The sequence below is a fragment of the Jaculus jaculus genome, chromosome 14 (genome assembly GCF_020740685.1).
Source record: "Jaculus jaculus isolate mJacJac1 chromosome 14, mJacJac1.mat.Y.cur, whole genome shotgun sequence".
Lineage (NCBI taxonomy): Eukaryota > Metazoa > Chordata > Mammalia > Rodentia > Dipodidae > Jaculus > Jaculus jaculus.
The window spans coordinates 48,782,151-48,797,412 of NC_059115.1; the positions used below are offsets into that span (position 1 = coordinate 48,782,151).

The 15,262-nt window shown below is 43.4% G+C and overlaps 1 protein-coding gene across 6 annotated transcripts in view; it reads left to right on the plus strand.

Annotated features, from left to right (window-relative positions):
- The window catches only part of Foxp1 (forkhead box P1), a 526,824-nt gene that overhangs the window by 339,789 nt on the left and 171,773 nt on the right, over positions 1-15,262 (plus strand). Inside the window, exon 1 of one of the 6 annotated variants that reach the window (XM_045134140.1) lies at positions 4,639-4,854. The exons of the other annotated variants lie outside the window; for them this stretch is intronic. The gene's annotated coding sequence lies outside the window, so the exon portion shown is untranslated. Of the gene's footprint in view, positions 1-4,638; positions 4,855-15,262 lie in introns of those variants that run through there. 6 annotated transcript variants of the gene reach the window in all.

Here is a 15,262-nt window from a genome sequence, read left to right on the forward strand (position 1 = left end):
ACTTTGAGGGGAAAGTAGTCCATAAATACATGTGAAGGGGCAGAAGTTCAAAAGGCTATTCTGTGCAGGTATCTTGGCTTCATTACTTTGTCCTCCAGAGTTTGGGGACAAATAGTTCACGTAAAGACACTGCTAAATTTATTGCCCAGCTTACAGCATGCAAAATATTTCGTGGTTTCAAAGGATTTTTTTTTCCTGCTTGCTTTGGCAATTTATATTTCATCACCAGAAGTTAATATACAACATAACTTAGCCAAGCAGCAGTTAGACAGCTGCCTTCTGTCTGTAGCATTACCTGCTTCTCTCATCTCATTTACAAGGTATATCTGTTACCTTCAATTGTCCAGCTTAACCCTCACATTATTGCCTTTTCTGGCATTCTTTTCTCCTTCTGCAGTAGTGAAATATTCCTGACTGCAAATGAACTATTCCTGTAAATGCAAGTCCCATATACATGAATGCATCTATTGCTATCGATATGTGTATGTATGCATAAACTTGAATATATGTCCATATACATTCATCTTTGTATTTATGTGTGTGTGTGTATTTTTCCACCTATTTCTACTTTGTGGATCCTTGTGTGTTAGTGGCACCCTGTAAGTATGGTGGTATTTTCACTAGCATGTTTTTCCTGTCTAGTCCTAATAACATTTGTGTCCCCATTACAGAGGGGTGATAAGGGGTCAGAGAGATGGTTTAGTGTTTAAGCCGTTTGCCTGCAAAGGCAAAGGACCCAGGTTCAATTCCCCAGGACCCACATAAGCCAGATGTGCAAGGTAGCCAGATGCATGTAACATTTTGTGCATCTGGCTTCGTTTACAGCAGGTGAAGGCCTTGGTGGGCCCAGTCTCTCTCTTTCTCTCTCTTTTTTCTCACACTACCTCATTTTCCCTCAAATAAATTAAAGTCAAATTGTTATCCTGAAAGAAAGAAAAGGGTTATAGGGAGCTATCACCAAACCTCTGAGACCATTTCAAACCACTAAAATATCCAAAAAGGGCCACTGTCACTGAATAGGTATTTTAGTGATTCTAGAGCCTGTTGCAGACCCTAGGTGAAAGGCAGATAATATGCTCATAGAACCAAGAAGATAGGCAAGGAAAGGATGTACATTTATGAATGTGAGAGAATTTTGCCCCAACTTTGCAGTCAAAGGATCTACAAGAATCAGGAAGCCATAAATGAGGGTAAGGGGCACAGAAGCCTTCCCCTGTAAGGACATAGAAGTACTAGAGCAGTGAAAAATACTCAATTTAAAATTTAAATATACAGTCATAATCTGTTTGCAAGGTGACTGACATATAAAGTGCTTTTTGTTTTAATTTTTTATATAAAAAAGCATATTCAGAGTAGACTTGCAGATGGAAATGTCAGGTGCTGTGTAACGTGTACTCAATCTAAGAGTCAAGCAAATAACCTTGATGTTTAGAACAGTGTCTTTCAAAATCTAAAATTATATTTTGTTGCATGTCCTTATTTTTCTTTCCTTATTTTAGAAGAGGACTACATTAAGAGGTCACCTATTAGCTGTGTTTTTGCTGTCTTAAACTCAGCCCTTCTGTCTATTAAAAGCAAACCACTATGTAAACATTCCAGTGTTGCTCTTGGTCTCTACAATGGCCACGGGGATTGGGTTTCACCTGCCTGCACATCTTCAAGCAATTAGAGCAATTAGCATGAAGCCATTTCACATTCAAGGACTCAAGGTCTATGGTGACATTCAAGTCCAGCAAAAGTCTGAAAGGGGGTGAGAGGAAGAGGCCTGCATCGTGGCTACCATCCATGGCCCTGAGCAGACAGTTTCTCTGTTAAAAATGGTAGCTCTTATTGATGTTATTGGGAGGTTTTTAAATGATAGCTCAAAAGTTGTTTATATCAAAGGAAAAAACCCAACAGTCATTTAATTATACTAATGAAGATCTTCATACATGGCAGAATGTTTTTTGTTTTTTGTTTTTTTCTTTTAAGAAAGGCTTTGAATGTCTTGAGAAATGGAGTGTTGTTCCTGCTTGCAACCCAGTGGAGATGACTACATGCCTTGTACAGGAAGAATCTATTTTATATCTACAAGGGAATTTGTGTTTTACCTTTATGGTAAACCTTCCTTGTTTGGGATAAATTATAGGATTGTGGAATATTCAAGTTGGGAAATTTAAGGAGTACATGTTGAAAGCAACTGTTTTGTTTCCTTTCCTTTTTTTTTTTTTTTTTTTTTTGTAAGTTGGAGAAGGATAGTGGCAACTAGCAAAACTAGTACAATTGAAGACAAAATCATTACCCTTCAGTATATGACATTGCTGCCCACGTAGGGCAGAAGGTGACTTCAAAAAAAAATTATTTATTTGCAAGGAGAGAGAGAGAGAGAGTGAGTAAAAGAGAGATCAGGCACGCCAGGGCCTCCAGCCACTGCAAATGAATTCCAGATGCATACACTACTTTGGGCACCTAGCTTTATGTGTGTACTGGGGAATCAAACACTGATTGCTAGGTTTTGCAGGCAAGCACCTTAACTGCTGAAAAACCTCTACAGCACCTCCCATTTTTCATTTTTTTTTTAATCTAAGAGGCTGACTTTTTAATGTGGTATATATGGTGGTGTTTACTCTACCCCTCCACCACACACATACATTTGTAGCTCAGTTACCCAAGAATCTTGTTTGTATAGAGCATACCCTAAACTTTTACAGCTTTTAAAATGGTGTTGTACAATTATAAATACATATTTTACTCTTGGTTTACACTAGAGAGAGAGACATGGAGAAAGAATACTAATTTTCAAAATCCTAGCCCACTCAAAAAAAAATAAAAATCTCACTTTGCAGTCCCTTGTCACAGATGACCCCAGGGCAACTTATAATGTGGAATTCTGTTGTCCTTTAACCTAATCGTGCCTCTTCACATGCAGTGTTTGTTAACAAACAGCTCAAGTGCAAAATTGCTGGGAGGACTGCTTTTTCATTATATGCATCGACTTTAATTAAAATACGAGACATCATTGGAAGAGATAAGTAGATGCTTCTGAGAATATTCTTGCCATAATCCCTTTAAGGAATTGCCCTAGTTGGCTTCAGAGACATGAGGTGTGGAGCAGTGACGTCTCTCTGAGACTGGACTCAGCTGACCATTGTGTGTTTGAGGCTAGGGCTTTGCGTTCATTCACTGTTTAGTCATTTTAGGAGACCCACAGCCCCATCCCAACTACATACAGCTCTGCTGTTCCCAGGAGTTTTTTCCTGATCGCCCACTACTTCCCTGGCGCCTGGGCCATGTGCTTTCGGATGTTGCATTTCAGAGCCGAAGCAGAGATGCCAGGAAAATGCAGCATGTGGGAGTCGGAACAAGAGCCTACCTTCCTCCCTGCCCCTTGAAAGGAATTGCTAGAAAATCCTTTGCCGATTTGGTAACTGGACCAGCTGAGTGAAAGAGGAGAGTTTCTGCATTGGACCCTCCACCCTTGGTGAAGGGGAGAGGCAGGCTTGGAGCTCAGGAGGGAGGTGAGGCAGAAAACCAGCTCGCTCCCATTCCCCCCGCCCCCGCCTTGTCCTCTGTTTCTATGATCTGCCTTTTGAACTGTTTTCGTGGCTGATCAGTTCCACCTAATATGTCTCTTGATTTCTGCTATTGTAATACTCAGGCGACATGCTGTTCTCTTCATTTTTATAAGCTTTAGACGCTTCTGCCTGTCATATTCTGGCGGTTTATCTTCAGCGTCTGGATTTGCTTTCAGACTTGAATGTCTATCAAGCTGCCGTTGCTTTGAATGTGAGATCAAAAGAAGATGAATTCCAGTAAAAAAATTTCCTTCTATGAAGAAAAGATTGGGGCCTATGTAAACATCCCACTGACAGGTCCCAATGAGTTATTTTAGCCAAGTATTAGCACCTGCTTGACAGACAGGCCAGCATTCCACACTCAATAACAAATCACTGGCTTCTGTGGCAGGGGGCCACTGCCCCACAGCAATACATTTTAGGAAGGAGTCCTTTTTTCTTCCTTCCTTTCAATTGAATATGGCTGTTCAACTCTTCCTCCGATTTTTCAAGCTGACTTGCTACACCTTCAGCAGTTTGCTTTTTATGGTGCCTGTCAAGTTGGGCTGGTGACGGAAGACAGGACCTTCACAATTAGTTTTGGAAAGGGGTAAGGAGTGTTCAAGTAGGCGGGTAGACTTGGTGAGATGAACAGGTAGTTTTGCTGATGTAGAGGAAAAAGGACACAAGGCAGATCAGGAGCACATCCCTGGAATGCAGGATGACGTGTTCTTTAAAAATACATGTGACAAAAATCCTCTCAAGTCTGCCGAATCTGAAGGTTCTTTCTTTCTTTCATTCTTTTTTTTTTTTCTTTTCAAAGCATCCTGCCTATGTAAATGTCACCACAAAAATATCTCAAGAGCAGGTTTCCCGAAACCCTGTCGGTGTGTGTTTGCGTGCGAGAGCTATGTTTGGCTAGGGATTGGTGTACCCGGGGCACACGGGATGTGCCGAGTCCCTGCTTGCAGACCGGGAGTGATGTAGATGTGACATTACCTGCCAGGTCCAACTGATCTTCCAACTTTGCAAGTGAAGAATTACTTGAGGGATTCTTGTGGTTTCTTTGTCATTTACTGAGAGCCTAGCCAGCTACTGTGGAGGCAAGCCTCCCCGAGGTTGCCTACAAAGGGCAGCGTTCCAGTGTGTTCTCTCCTCCAGTGTGCTTTAGCCGCTCAGCACTTCCTGTTTATTCAAACATCTTTTTTACCACTCGGCAAACCCCGCTTCACAGAAGCAGCCAGAGCCCATCGACAGCAAGAAGACGGAAATCCACAGGCAGACGGTGCAAGCTCAGTCCGTCAAACTCTTCATTTTCTCTGTAAGTGTCCAGAGAAAAAGGACCCCCCTCCCACGGGTTTAAACTTCTAAGCTAGAGAGTTTTGTTCGCCTGAGCAGACATTGTTTACAGGGCAAAATAAGATGTTTCAGCTTGTTTACTGTATGTTCTCGTTCCCTCCCTCCTCTTTCCATCAAAGCCGTTTTTTGTTCCCCTTCCTTTTAGAGATTTGTGGGAACTGGATCCTGCTAACTCCTTGTTAATTCTCTCTTGGTTTCAAATATGTCTTTGGATATAGCCAGTAAGAAGCAGCCAGTATGGTCAGGAGGGCTTTTCAGACTCAACATAGCTTATAACCTACCCGCTGCTGACCGTGACATTGTGATTGTGCTCCTGCTTCCGTTTTCCTCCTGTTATCTCCAGTCCTGGGAGAATGCAGGATGGTGCCTGTCACAGGCCCGCTGCAGAAGTGTCCTCTGATGTTTGCATCATGACACCGTCACTGCTGTCCAATCGGCCTTGATAATATTTGTACCAATTTCATGCCAATAAAAGTCAGGCTGCTGAAACACGCACGGTCATTATCTCATTCATGTTAGTATTGGTTAAACGGAGTGGGCTCCAAAAGGAAAGAGAAAGCCTGTTTCACTTTCTGCGATGGTCGTTAACTTTGATGCTGGTCTTTCCTTTCACCATTTTCATTGTGGATAATTAGTATGGCTGGGCAAGTCCTGGGAGTAGGGCCGGCACAGCCATGTAACTCCCGAGTCCTTTCTGAGAAAGTGGCTTTTAGACATATGGTGTGAGTCCCTTAGGAAAGGTTCCACCTTTTCCTGCCTGTGGTCCTCCCTCTGGCCTCTCCTCTGCTTCCACACTCCACCCCCACCCCCACCCCCAGACCTGACTCCCTAGCTTTACTGTAATTGGCAAGCCAGGTGCTAATTTTTTTTTTTTTAACTATATAGTGATCAGGGAATAGACAGGAAGTAGAAAATTGACTCTTTTGATCTAAAGAGAAATGTTATTATTCTGGATCTTATTGGTTAGTCTCCAGACTAAATATCCTTAAATTTCAGTATTTAAGACTGCATCCATTAGAATAGAAAAAGAAAAAAAATGAACTCTGTACTTGTCTACACCCTCAAATAGCAGGAACATTTTACAAACAAAATATGGAAGTTTCTGTTTGTCTGTGTGTGTTGCTGGCTCTGATGGCGTTTTGAACATTCAGAAGTTGCTCTGCTTTGCATGAAAAAGAAAAAAAAATGTTTGTGACTGCCTTAAGGACAATTTGTTTAACAGTAGGAGTAATTGCAAGGAAAATGGAAAGAGTGACTGGGGATATTGACTCAGATGTTAGTGTAGGTGTGGGGGCCGAAAACAGTGTGGGAGCAGTGGGCTGCTTTTCTTGGTATCTCAGTCAATTTGATGACCATCAAATTTCCCAGCGCTGGTTTTGTTTTTTCTGGATGGTATGTTTGATTATTTATCAGAAGGGAAGGGAAGAGGTGGGGCAAATAAACATGTGACCAAGCTCTGTTTTGTTTTCCACTCAGAAAGCCATGCCCTTTCACAGATACACAGAAAATAATAAATGCATTGTTTGATGATAAACGGAAATTATACATGTCCTTTCTTTTTAAGGCAAGTGAGTTAACCCTTCAGGCTCAAGAACTTTTTTTTGCCTTATAGTAATGTGCAGGATTTTGTACTGAGAATGAACTTATTGTGATGGATAGTTGATAGAACAAGGTTTCCCAAGATTCGGTGTTTAGTACTTTGGCATTTCTAGAATTTCCTTAGCACTCTCTGTGCTGTACCACTACTTTGTGGTGTATATGAGCACACTCAATCTGGAACCTGGTTATACTAATCAGTGACTCTTATTGCTGAGATAAAAGCTATTGTTTTACATTGAGTGAGTGAGTGAGTGGCACTGGAGTTTGAACCTAGGGCCTCACACATGCTAACAAGCCGTCTAATCGTGGAGCTGTGGCCCAAGCCTATATACTGACTTTAGACTGGAACACGAACAGCTCAGCTAAAGGAAAGAAAACATGTCTGAGTGTCTGTGGCTGGTATGTAGCATCATTTAATAGAGGCCAATCTTTTGCTTCTTGGTAAAGGTTCCAAGGTGCCTTACGACAAAAAGTCTACTTCATCTCTACGTCCCTCAAAAATTCCTGCTAGATGGCTTAGTGGTTGAGCACTTGTCTGTGAAGCCTAAGGACCCCGGTTCAGGCTTGATTCTACAGGACCCACGTTAGCCAGATGCACAAGGGGGCACATGCATCTGGAGTTCATTTGCAGTAGTTGGAGGCCCTGTCACGTCCATTTTCTCTCTCTCTCTCTTTCTTTCTTTCTCTCTCTCCCTCCCTCTTTCTCTCTCTGTTGCTCTCAAATAAATAAATAAAAATTAAAAAAATTAAAAAACATCCTGCTAGGACTGGAAATGGTAGAGCACTTGGCCAGTATACATAAAGCCTTGGGTTCAGTCCCCAGTACCACCCATGCATATTACATAAATACATGTGTGTGTCTAGTCTTATTATTATGTAATATAATACTAATCTTTCATTAGTTCATGACCATATAGGTTGCTATGGTCTCACATGTCCCCCCAGAGGCCAAGGGAAATGCCCACATCTACATCCTATGTAGATTTTTAAACAAATAAGCCAAAGGCTATCTTTTCACTTTATTCTGTGAGTTCTTGGGTGGGGTTGGCTTGGCTAGGTATGGGCATCTTGGGGACATCTGTGCACCTGCTGTCATCCTCTTCAGACACAGGGGCAGGATTCCCTTCAAGAGCTGCCGGCTGCAGTGGTACATGTGGTACCAGTCCTGAACCTGGTCCAGGTGGGTCCAGCACTACAAATCACAACTGGAAATCTATGGGGATGCCTATACTAGTTGGGAATGTGAACTGGAAACAGGCACATCGAGGGATTCCCTCTCCATGACTATATAAGGGAAGAGTACAGTGAGCTTACAAGGAGCTTTGACCAAGCTGGGTCCTGCCTGGGGCCAGGGTCTGGCTTTGCTGTGGGGAGGGCAGTGGTGAGAACAGTGGCCTCTCAGCCTCTTCTCTTGCCATCTTAGGTACTCTAAAAAGGCTGCTGGGTTGGATAATCATACTTCGTACCTATACAAAGCCTTTTGTCTCTAGAAATCAAAGGGCTTGACTAATGTGAACTCGTTAATCCTGAGAACACCCTTGGGACATGGGTAGGCTGCAAAGATGATCCCACTTTTGAGGTGGGAAAATGTTCTGTTGTTAAAATAGTTTACAGTTTCCGGGTGTGTCTGTGTTAATGTTCAGGCTGTCCTGACAAAAGGGATGACTGGGAGACGTACTTTCCCTGTCACACAGTCAGCCCTGATTGGAGGCCACCTTATTGCGAGTGTTTCTTTCATAAATAAACTGGCCCAGGAAGCGCAGCTGTCCTGTGATGCTGATTGTGTTGTGGGGACAGGCAGCAAAGCCCAGACCTGCAAAATTTTCATCTACATATGGTCAAAGTTGGGCTGTTATTTATTTGCTTTTTTTTTTTTTAAAGATACAGTATGAACTGAATATTCTGCTTTTTGTTTTGTTTCACTTTAACTGAGAATGATGTTGGTGACTTTAAAATTTTTTTTGTTTGTTTTTACTTATTTGAGAGTGGCAGACAGAGAAAGAGGCAGATAGAGAGAATGGGTGTGTCAGGGCCTCCAGCCACTGCAAAGAACTCCAGATGTATGCGCCACCTTGTGCATCTGGCTTATGTGAGTCCTGGGGAATCAAGCCTTGAACCAGGGTCCTTAGGCTTCACAGGCGAGTGCTTAACCACTAAGCCATCTCTCCAGCCCAGTGTTGGTGATTTAACTTCCACAAAATTCAAGTTAGTATGCTCTTTGCCAAGAAATAGATAATGTGGCTATGCAAAGTAAGTCACACATTGCTTTATAGTTCCACACTTTGCAGGCAGATGGTTTGAATCATCCTTAACATTCCCCAAGGATGTTTCTGGGTGACTCTGCAGCCCTGGGGTGCCTTGGGCTCCTGCCTGTGGCTACTAAGTACAGTGTCAAAAGTGCTCAGGTACCAACCACTTGCTGTCCTGAGTATTGTGTGGATAGCTTTTTCAGAAGTCTCCAGAGTCCAGTGCTGGTATGTAACCTATTAGGTTCCTAATAATATTGGTTTGTTGGAATCAGAATGTACAAATTAGATTTGAGAAATCTCTGATCAGTGTGGTTTTCACTTAACAAAGAATTTTCAGCAGGCCATCAGTAATGATTCCAGTTTTGCTTCAGAAAGATATTTTTCTTAAGCATACCATCAAATATTACAGTGTCATGTGTGGGTAACAGTATGCTGCTTGATTTTTTTAAGGCATCTTCCCAATTCATGTATTCATTTTCCCATCTTCTACTTTGAACTTGTTGCATTTATAATCAATAATAATTTAGCAACCACTTTGTGAAACAGTTAGGAAGTGCTTCATGCTTAGTAGGGTCTAGCCTGTGTCATCTACCTATATTCATTATGACACAGGTACTGTTATTTTTTCCCATTCTGTTCATGAGGAAATACAGCACAGAGAGGTTAAGTAACTTGCCTGAAGTCACACAGCTAGCAAATGGTAAAGCTGGGCTTGTGGTTCAGACACAGTGGCTGGTAGTCACCTAAGTTCAGAATCTGTGGCTTCTGTAGAGGTAAGCTAATTAAAACAAACACAAAAAGTATATGTTTAAGACTTGCTGTGATTCTCTCAGGGTCAGTAATTCCCCCAAATTCCCAAAGTATCATTATCTCTTCATGCTTGAAGAGTCAAGCTCCACCTTGTGCTAAGCTGTGGTTGCTGGGAATTCAGAGGTCACTGCCACTCTAACACGACTGTGAGCGCAGCTGTGTGTCACGTGGACAAAGTTTTATTTTTAATGGTCCTTTCTGTCATCACACCACCTTGTTCAGGCAGGTCCAAACACAATCCTCCTTCCTCACCCTTTGGGGGGGGTGGACTAGCAGGCATGTGCCACCACTTCGAGTTTGTTTTTAATTCTTTTAACCCTCTCTTAAAGAAAACCTTTCTAAGTTTTTTGGATATTTTTGGACCAAATCTCCTCAATTGGCCTTACTTTTGCTGTCTTCTATATCCACCACAAGGATAGATTCCTTTAAAATGTTCATTATGGGGCTGGAGAGATGGCTTAGCACTTAAGCGCTTGCCTGTGAAGCCTAAGGACCCTGGTTTGAGGCTCAATTCCCCAGGACCCACGTTAGCTAGATGCACAAGGGGGCGCACGCGTCGGGAGTTCGTTAGCAGTGGCTGGAAGCCCTGGCATGCCCATTCTCTCTCTCTTTCTCTCTCTGTCACTCTCAAATAAAAAAAAATTAAAACAAAAATTTTTTTTAAATGTTAATTACAGGGCTGGAGAGATGGCTCAGTGGTTAAAGGCACTTGCTTGCAAAGCCTGATGGCCTAGGTTCGATTCCCCAGTACATACATAAAGCCAGATGCACTAAGTGTTGCATGCATTTGCAGTTTATTTACAGTGGCAGGAGGCTCTGGCACACACATACTCATGTACTCTCTGTCTGCCTCTCTCAAATAAATCAGAATATAACATAAAATGCTCACCATGTGCTTAACTCTAAGCCACCTATACCATATGAAGCCCAGGCCTGTCCCTAGCCCTGGGAGAGAAGGAGTTTAGGGAGTGTGGAATGCAGAGAGGAATGGGAGGGGACGAAGGAAGGGAGAGAAGGTAGGTGAGAGGGAGAGATGAAGGCTGGGAGAGAAGGCAAAGCTACTTGTGAATGTACTTAGATTAGCTTAATATATTATTCTCAATGGACCTAAATCCTTGAGGAATCTGTGCGTCAAGCAAGTGGTTCTAGTCCCTGGGAGAGGAAGGGTTCCAAATCCCCACCTCTCCGGGGCCCTCAGCCCTTCTGACTCTGTGGTTCTTGCAGGACATTGAAGGGGCTCTCTCCAGCTGGGTGACCTTAGCCACATCACATATTCAGGTGAACCAGTTGTGAACCAATCCAGAAGCAGAGCTGGCCTTTGGTAACCAGGGAACTGTCACCCTTTCATTTTTCACCAGGCTCCCTGGCGAGCACATCTCACTCCAGAGCATCCTTCCTGCACTGCCATGTTCTGCTCCCCCAGAGCCTTGCTCTCTACTAACAAAACGGACTCTTGTGCATTTGTGTTTGGGAATAATGCCCACTGAACCATGGAGCTGAGGACTTTACATGCATCCAGCAGATGACGTTTACAGCTTCCACTCTCTGCCAGTGTATTTCCTTGTCTATGAATTTGGTAGGATGATGTCTCAAAGAATAAAAAAAAAATAAATGAAATAGTGGATCTCAATGCTTAGCACTTAATTTGGTGATAAACACCCAAAATTATACACACACATATATTTTAGACAGAGCCAGGCTATCCTGAAACTCTCTCTGTAACTGAGGATGTGCTTCAACTTGTGATTCTTCTGTCTATACTTCTGTAGCGCTGGGATCAGAACAGTGCACAAGGATGCCTGGTGTATTCAGTGCTGAGGACGGAACTCAGTGCTTTTTACATGCTTACGCAGGCACTCTATAAACTGAACTGTATCTCCAGCCAACTTTGTTGTTGTTGTTGTTTGTTTGTTTTCTCCAGCCAGGATCTTAATCTAGCACAGACTGATCTGGAACTCACTCTGTAGCTCCAGGCTGGCCTTGAACTCACAGTGATCCTCCTACCTTAGTCTCCTGAGTGCTAAGATTAAAGGCGTGTGCTACCACACCTGGCTAAGCCCAAATTTTTAAAACATGTTCCTTATCTCCAATAACCAGAAGTGAGAGCAACTTTAATAATGCAGCTATTTAACAGTGCCCTGCTACCATCACCATGCATACATACATATTAACCTACACATATGTATATGTGCATGAACATTTTTACATTCACACACATATATACATACATACATACATACATACATATACATTTATACACGCATATACACAATTATAACAGACGGTGAGAATCTACAGATTTAAAAGCAGGGCCAGAAGCTACTGGCTTTGAAAGCTGCGCCAGGTGGATACCGAGACGAAGGCGGGACTTAAGGTGAAATATCATGTGACCCAGCTGTCCCGGTGTGTGAGCTGCTGAGCTTCAGGCAAATGGCGAGTCAGAAATCTGTGCTCTTAGCTCTGCCTTTCTGTTATTGCCTTAGGAAAGGCTGCTTAAAACAAAAAAAAAAGCTCCCTTTGGCTCTGTTGAACCAAGTCACAGGCATCTTTGTCCCTGTTGGAAGAAGAAATGGGATTCAGGTGACAGTGGTGACATTCTCCTGACTGGGGTGAGATGGAGTGGGGGAGGGAAAGCAGGGACCTGCCCTGGTGGAGCCCTCCTGCTGGCTATGTGCACCCTAGGCCTAAGAACCCAGGCTGCTGCAAGGGACCTGGATCAGTCCTGGTGCTCTGGGGCTTAGGGATAGCAAGGAATACTGCTGCTTGCAAGAACTGGCTTGTCAGAGGGGCTGTCAGGAGAAGGTAGAATTGAAATGGAGGAGGACTTGGATGCCTGGTGATGGCAGACAAAGATCTGTAGATAGGGCCATCACTCCAAGCAGCCTAGGAATGGGAAGATCGGTTGAAGATCACAAATCTTTTCTGTGTGGAAAAGGAAGTAATGGGCAGAGGGGCCCAGAGTCTTTCCTATACTTTTTGGCTCCCTGGGACCTCATATCTGTCCATAGGTTTCCCAGCAGCCATCTTTGGGCTAATCAGTGGCCTTGGTACAGTGTGAACATCGAGTTCTCATGAGACAATGTGAATGCTTGCTTATTTTTGTTTTGCTGTCCTGCCACTCAGCACACTCCTGGCCTTGAACAAACTACACAACTTCGCATGTTTTGTGTTTTTACTTTTTTCCACTTTAATCCGGAATTATAAACCTTTTCCTGCCTCCCTGAGAGATGTTAGCATTGAGATAAAAGTGCAAATGTGCAGTAACCAAGACAGTACCTGGAGCACAGGACAAAGGTCAACACACCATGTTTTGTTGTTGTTTTATTTATTTTTGGTGCTTTTTTTTTGAGAGAGAGAGAGAGAAAGAGGGAGAGAGAATGGGCATTCCAGAGCCTCCAGCCACTGCAAATGAAGTCCAGACGCATGTGCCAACTTGTGCATCTAGCTTATGTGGATCCTGGGGACTCGAACCTGGGTCCTTTGGCTTTGCAGGCAAGCACCTTAAGCCACTAAACCATCACTCCAGCTCTACACACTGTTTTTATTTCAGTGGTAAGCTGTACTGGCCCCATGACTCCTTAGATGTACCCCATTTCTGTCTGTGTTGGCGTGTATGTATGGGATGTATTCCTGGGTGTGCAGATCTCATGTCCCTTGTGTGTGCATGTGAAGGTGAGAGGAGAACATCTGGTATCCTCCCCTGTCACCCTTCTGCTCTATTTCCTTAAGACAGTGTCTCTCACTGAACCTGGAGCTGCCTCCCCTTTTTTGTAATCATACTGGCATCCAGTCATGTCCAGAGATTCTCCTGTCTCCAACCCTTCAGCACGGGGAATACAGGTGTCAGTGCATGGCCGTGGACAGCTGTTTACCAGGGTTCCTGGGATCAAATTCATATTCTCATTCTAGTGCAGCAGACACTTACCCAGTGAGCCACTTCCTAGTTCCCATTTGGTTTTGTGTTTTTTCTTTTCTGTTGACATTTTTATTTATTTATTTGAGAGACAGAAAGTGGTAGAGAGATATGAGAGAGAGAGAGAATGGGCGCACCAGGGCCTCTAGCCACTGCAAACGAACTCCAGATGCGTGCACTATCCTGTGCATCTGGCTCATTTGGGTTCTGAGGAATCAAACCTGGGTCCTTTGGCTTTGCAAGCAAGTGCCTTAACCACTAAGCCATGTCTCCAACCCTGTTTTTGGGTTTTTTAATTTTTTCTTTCATACATGTATATAATGTATGTTCAGCAAATTCCCCCTCTTCCCCTCCACACTCCCTATTTTTGCTCTTCCTCTGTTTGTCCCCCTAGAAAATTTTACCTCTCCATTCCTGCTGTAAGTACCCATGAGCACTGGGGTTTTATTGCTTGTTTCTGTGTGGCTTCAGGTTAACCTAGGCTCTAGTACACAAGAGACAAGTACTCAAACACTGCCCCACCTTCTAGCCCCTTAGGTTTCTGCACAGGTATAGCCTTCACTGCTCTCGGTAACCGCTTTAGGAAGGATGCATGACTGGAGGTAACCGCTTTAGGAAGGATGCATGACTGGAGGTAACCGCTTTAGGAAGGATGCATGACTGGAGGTAACCGCTTTAGGAAGGATGCATGACTGGAGGGCACTTGAACTTTCTCCCCTGTTCCCCTTCATAATGGAAGAGAGAGAGAATAGCTCTATGTTTCTTGTTACTGGTCTTATTTGAGCCAATCTTTGGCCCTAGGTCTCTGCTGGAATGATGCCTTTTAAAAGTCTTCACTCTTTCCCTGCTTTTTTTTTTTCCTCAGAATTTAGGCAAGAGAAGGTAGGTATCTTGGGAAGCAAAGCATTTGTAGGTGTTAATTGCCTCTTAGGGCATCTTGAGCATGTGTGAGTTATATTACAAGAAGAAAAGGAATACAGCATCATAATTTTTTTGAGCAATAACTAAGTTCAGTGTTTCTAGTAAAAATCATGGAAAATCCATCACAAATTTTGAGCACAGTTCTTCAAGCTTCCACATTAGCAAGTCTGAGTCAGGGACACACTGAGAAGTGAATTTCTGTTATTTTTAATGAGAGTTGCTGAGGCGCAACCTCATAAAAGGCAGTTGCCGAAAACAGGGTTAATATGGTGAGTTAATAGATCCTTGGGTTACTTTATCCTTATATTTGGCTCCTGGATTTTTTTCCCATTGAACACCTAGAGAAGGATGGGCCAATTTGTTCGTCTCTTTATTTTTAAACACAGTCTAGTCGTCAAGAATAGGAAAAGAGTGTGGGGTCGTGGCCAGCCTCCCATTTTGGATGACTCCTAACAAACTTGAGCCTTGCCGCACCTCACTGTGGTGAATATGCGGCTGGTGTTGCCCAGTCGTAGCCCCCAGGCTGTGATCTTGTCCAACTCCCATGAGCTCAGCAGACTGGGGCTTGGGCAGCGCTCGAGGGGAACCTCTCCAAAGACAACTCAGGTGCAGGAGCCTGGCGGGTGACTCAGTGTCTGGCACTGGCTCCAGTAAGGAGCAGCCAGCCAGTGCTCCAATGAGGTGGTTATGGGGCCCTGTGTTCATAGGAGTAGGAGGGAGAATGGGCTGGCACTCTCCTTCTTTCTTTCTGTCTCTCATAAGAGACTTCAAACAGACTTCCTGACTGTTTATAGCCATTAAAATTATTTTACCTGATTTTGCAAGAGGATCATAGATAGCTTTTTTTTTTTTTTAATCTCATGAAAATTCTTACTCTT